Genomic DNA, 6,000 nt, shown 5'->3' on the forward strand with positions numbered 1-6,000 from the left:
TCTTCTAGAAGTTTTATAGGTAGCCTTTCAATTTACGTCTATGATCCATTGATCATATTAAGTTGTTCTTAGTATTTTTGTGTATACTGCATAGTCACATTATGGTAAAGTAATATTTTTTAGACAATATTAAGTTTTGTTTATGTTATAAGGAAACAGTCAAGAATCTTCTCCTTCTTTCTACATATGAATATCTAATTGTTTCAACACCATTTGTTGTAAAGACTATCCTTTCCACATTGAGTTGCGTTGGCACATTTTTCAAACATCTCTTGACCAAATACATATTATGTATGGGTCCAGTTCTTTTTTTTTTCATGCCAGGGCAAATTTTATTTTGGAAATACTTAAAAAAATTTTATTTTTAGGGTTGACATACAGTGCTGTATTCGTCTTAGGTGCACAACACAGTAATTTGACGATTCTATGCATTATGCAACACTCACCATGGTATGCATAGTCACTATCTGTCATCATGTAACATTATTCCAGTACTGTTGACTGTATTTCCCTGTGCTGTTCACTTATCCCTGGGGTTTATAGGGCAAGGTAGTTTTTTGTTTTTTAAGTTTTATTTAAAGTGTAGTTAGTTAACATACAGTGCAAGATTGGTTTCAGGGGTAGATTTCAGTGATTCATCAATTATATTCAACCCCCAGTGCTCATGATAACAAGTGCCTTCCTTAATACCCCAAAGCCATTTAGCCCACCCCCAGCCCACCTTCCTTCATCAACTTTGAGTTTGTTCTTTATCATTAAGACTCTCTCATGGTTTTATTCCCTCTCTTTGTTTTTCCTTCTGCTCATATATGTTCATCGCTATTATTTCTTAAATTCCACATATGGGTGAAATCATATGGTGTTTTTCTTTCTTTGACTTTCTTTAGCTTAGCATAATACATCTAGCTCCATCCCCATCATTGCAAATGACAAGATTTCATTTATTTTGATGGCTGAGTAATGATATTCCACTGTGTGTGTGTGTGTGTGTGTGTGTGTGTGTGTGTGTGTGTGATCTTTTTGGTTTATATTTGCAACTTAATTGTGTCAAGTATTTAAAAATTGATATTGAAGGATTTAACACAAATACAGACTCCTTACCAGTTTATTAATCCCAGAAATGATAAAGGTTAAAGGAATAGAGGAGAAATTCTTTTCATATATGTGTATATATTGCATAGTTATTACAATATTGAATAGTTTACTCGAAAACAGTTACTGAAGTCCTTCTATACCTAGACCATATACTAGATTAATAGATACACAGAGAGAAATCGAGTAATAGTTCTGTTCTCCAAAAGAATCACCACCATATGACAAACTTCCAAGATATATCACTATATTTCTCTATTGGCTTTTTGACAGTTTGCAAGAAAACACATCACCCCTGGAGAAGTGGCACTTACGCGTCTGACAGAGCTAGACAAATAGATTCAGTCATATGCTTGGTTCAAATGTGGATAGAATCTCTGCACATGGCAGGTAATAGCTACCAAGTCCAAGGAGGGTGAAGACTGGGACATTGTCCCTGTAGGGGGAACTGACACAGCCCAGGGAAAGCAGACAATTACTATAGAAAGTCCACTGTGAGAGCCTGGAAATTCCTGGAGATGGGTCATCTGCCCAGGGTCTGCCCCAGAGGAGGATTCAGGTACTTGTTAACAGATTCCTGCATAGGTAAATGCATGGCTGAATGAGAGTGTGCTTTGAGTGAATGCATGCTTGATGCATGGTGGATCGAGGAATGCATGCAGAAAAGAATGAATGGGATTGACGAAAGCCTCAAAATCTTGCTCTCTTTTTTTTTTTCCACTTTGGCCATGTAAGATGCAAAGATGAACATTAAATACCATTTAAAAACCTACAGGTCAGGTGACTCACTCTACGATTTGGTAATTCTAATATTTTAAGATTCACAGACTCTACATCTTTTTGACTCCAAGAGACTGAGATTTTTACATAGGAAGGAACTAGGATTTGGAGAGTTTCAGTAATCTGCCCAAGGTCACAAGTGGCAAAGCTGGGGTTACACCAGACACAGCGTGTTTTACTGTCATGCTAGTCAGACACCCCAACTTTCAGGCTCTATGCATTTATGATTCCTGGCTTCTGAAATCATGATCTAACGACTTCTAGAACTCTTTGCAACTGGGTTTTCAGCTGTGCAGTAGAATGAGGAAAAACAATGAGGAAAAACGGCACGATTGTTAAATACTATAAGATGTTATATATTTCAGTAGAATTCATAGGAAGTCACAGTATGACATAGGCTAACACTAAGCCAAAGGCAGGGAGAGTGGGTTGTGGTCCCTACACTGACACCACAGCCCAATGCAGGGGAATGGCAGGGAAGCCACATGTTTCAGCTTGAGCGAAAGATGTGAATGTTCCATAGCCAGTGGATGGCATGGAATGTGATTGGACTTGAGAACATTACTGAGGAAAGCTAGTTTTCCCAGAAGAACAGATGGACACCCTAATGACACTGTATTTGACGAAATTAATGCAAATTGAGCAGCAGGAAACACTGGTTGTCCTCAGAGAATCAGAGAACAGCAGAGCTGAGGGTAGACCAGGGCAGACCATGGAAAGATCAAGTGCCAGGAGAGAGACTCAACCCCTCTGGGACAACTTATCCAAATGAGACCTGGGAGCGGGTGACACACAAGAACCTTCCTGCTGGTGTCTCGGCTCCCCAGAGCCATAGGAGTAGACCACAGCCACGTGTGGATTTCCTATGTGGGGATCGATGTCTTGACTGCATTGTGGTGACCCTTCAGGGAGCTGTCACCAGGCCCCGATGACATTCCAGTTAGAAATGAGTGAGTGGAATTGTGCAGGCTTGTAGAGGTTCTGCCTGCCTTTGGATCCCTTTGTTTTGTCTCAGGAGATACTAAGCTTGGGGGCTACCTTTCCCCGTGTTGAGATTCCATCCAAATCCAGAGGATTATATGGGGCTACAGTGTCTGTGATTTAAGTTTGGAGTCAGGAAGTAGGCCAAAAAAGACACAATGCATATTTTCGAGCTCAGCTTTGTCCCTAAACCTCAGAAAGGCCAGACAGAGTTGTAGGCTCAGTTTAACAACTTTTTGGACCGTCTGGTGCACACATGTAGTTATGCTTAACCTATTGAATACCTTGTGATTTTGGAGTTTTTCTGGCCCTGTGTTCATGTTTTGGTAGTTGGGTCATCATAAAGGGCATGGCCTGTCACATGGCTTCATTCAAGAGTGGGCACAGGGCCCAGACTGAAAGAAGAGCCATGTATAGAATCCCAGCCTACAGGGTTGCTTGTGGGTGAAGGGGCACGGTATCCAGTGTGTAGTGATGATTTGGTACATGCTTCAGATTTTGAAAAATTTAGTTTTACAAACCTAGGGGATGGAGTTTCTCAGGCTGTACTCACCGTTCACAGACACAAGGGGCTTGAACCAGATACCTACGCCACATCAGGATGCCCTGTTGTTAACTTCACATAGTAATAGGTGCCCCCATCCTTGGGTGACACATCACTGATGTGGATGGAATAGTCTGTTTGGTTGACCTCTGTGTTTTCCACTTGATTTACTTGGGGGAATGGGCTTCTGGAGGGAGTGGAGAGATTCTAGAAATGCTCTCAGAAAGTGATGGAACCAGCATGTTGGCTTGTATGTCACACCGGAATGGGCTCTACTCGAGCACAATGCTTAATGCTTGTGTCTGGAGACTCTCAGCCCACACAAGACTGATGACCCTTCATGTCCACGAGTCCATTGCGATGCACTTACTGCCAGGGCTATTTTGCAACTGGTTCATTATGAGCCCTGTCTCCTCTTAGGGATCTACAGGATGTTAAGTTCAGGGGGGTGGTTGAGCAAGAGGAGCATGCAGAGCAGGCCCAAACTGCCCTTAGGAGATGACAAGACTCCCCTCTCCCAGGGATGTCACCATCCTCTCACATTGTCCTGGAATGATGAATTCCATGCTGGGAAGCCATCCATGGCCCCTACTGAGCATCTTTCCTGCAGCCTCCAGCATCTCTCCCTTCCTCCAACCTCCGGGAGACTTCACACCTTCCATCAGACTCTAACCTCTTCAGAGACTGGGATATTTCATGCCTTGGTGGTCAAGGGCAGTGGATTTGTAACCAGATGCAATCAAGGTTCTACTCTTGAATCCACTTCTTGGTGACTGACCTATATATCTTTTGACTTTGAGATCTTCATTTGTATAGTTCAAATATTCAACCCTGAGCTCATAGTCTGCACTCAGACATTCTCCTACTCTTTCCACCCCGTTCAGTATGTGGCACATCCTCTATCCATTTGGTCAAACCAAGAAGTAACCCATGTTCTGCATCCTGACTTGCCCACTCTCGTCTGCCTGCTAGAGGCCCTGTTAGTTTTACCTCCTAAATATCTATTTTACCTCCTAAATATCTATTTCTCCATCTCTATCATCATCGCTTCCCTCAGTGAAAACTATTACTTCCTAATAGGCTACCCCTGTCTTGTTTTGCCCGGTGTAAGCTCTACCTTCTCCTTTATCCAAGATGGTTTCTACAACACACATCTGATTATACCCCTTCTTGCATAAACAGTTTTGTGGTTTCTCATTGCTTTTATATACCCAGAGTGTTTGGTATAAGATATATGGTATATTGTGTATGGTATATGGAATATGGGATGTGGTATGTGTTATATGTATATGGTATGTGGCAGTGTAAACAATCCATTCTTCCAGGAGTGGCTTGGCCCCTAGAGACAAAAGGATCCCCATCTTTTTCTGGTACCGGTCACAATCTCTTGTTCACCTTGGCTTCCCTGGGCAACAGATGTTGCGATGGATATTAACAAGCAGGTCATTTTCAGGGAGTACTTTTAAGAACAAACCTGTGGAGGGGAGCAGAAGGGAGCAAGAATGTTTAGAAGAAGCTGAGCTGCAGTGAGGTCTCAATGGCAACCTCAGCTGATCTCCCGTGTGTTCCAGAGTTAGGATGTTACCAGGGATGACCTTGGGCATGGTAGCTCTCCTCACCTGAGGCCATCCTAAAGAGGGTGACAGGTGAGGGCCACGTCCTGAGACCTGGTATATCACAGCATCCACCTTGCTCTGCAGAGCCCCTTCCAACTCTGTTCCGTGGGTTCAGGACATGGATTAACTGCCCCCCACATCAGGTCTTAAAACTACCCTGGGGACCAGAGTTCTCTGTTCACACCTGGACTGACCTGGGCTTTACTACTTGGAAGCATTTAGAATGAGTATCATGGGGGACTGGGATTCAGCTCCTTCTGAGATCTCGGAGTGCCTGGCTCTCGAGTGAGCTCTGGCAGAGGACAGAGGAAGGAAGAGAAGGAACCTCAAACCCGAAGTGAAATAAAACCTGAATATTAACACGAAATCCCCCCACCATTTGTTTCCTTAAATTTTCCCCCAAGGGAGCTCAAAAGGCAGAGAGTCAGCTGAAGACAAGAGGTTGCAATTTTTTTTTAATAGACTTAATTTTGTGAAACGGTTTTACATTTAGAAAAAACTGCCACAGTCATACAGAGTTGCAATATACAGCTTCACACAGTTTCCCCTCTTATTAATGTCTTACAGAAGTACAGTACATTTGTTATCATTAATGAGTCAATATTGGTACCTGCTCATTAAGCAAAGTTCATAATTTATTAGATTTTGTCTTGGCTTGTGCTGCTATAAGAAAACACCATAAACTGGATGTCTTGCACAACAGGAACCAATTCCTTCCGTTCTGAATCCTGGAATCCTAAGATCAGGGTGCCAGGATATTGGGGTTGTGATGTTTGTTTACCACAATTGCAAAGCAGGTGGTTATGTTGTCTCCTGGTCCCCCTGCTGCGCGATGAACCCGGGTGACATTGTATGAATGTAAAAAATGAAAAAAGGGGATGGGGACCAAACTGAACGTGTGTAGGAGAAATGAGAAGAGCTGAGGCTGGAGCTGAAGTTCAAAGTCAATGTGAGTGGGGTTCATCAAGACACAGAGACCTTCTTGGC

Source organism: Lynx rufus, unplaced genomic scaffold (assembly GCF_022079265.1).
Source record: "Lynx rufus isolate CCGP_SWC_20201006 ecotype Redwood Valley unplaced genomic scaffold, mLynRuf1.p SCAF_8, whole genome shotgun sequence".
Taxonomy (NCBI): domain Eukaryota; kingdom Metazoa; phylum Chordata; class Mammalia; order Carnivora; family Felidae; genus Lynx; species Lynx rufus.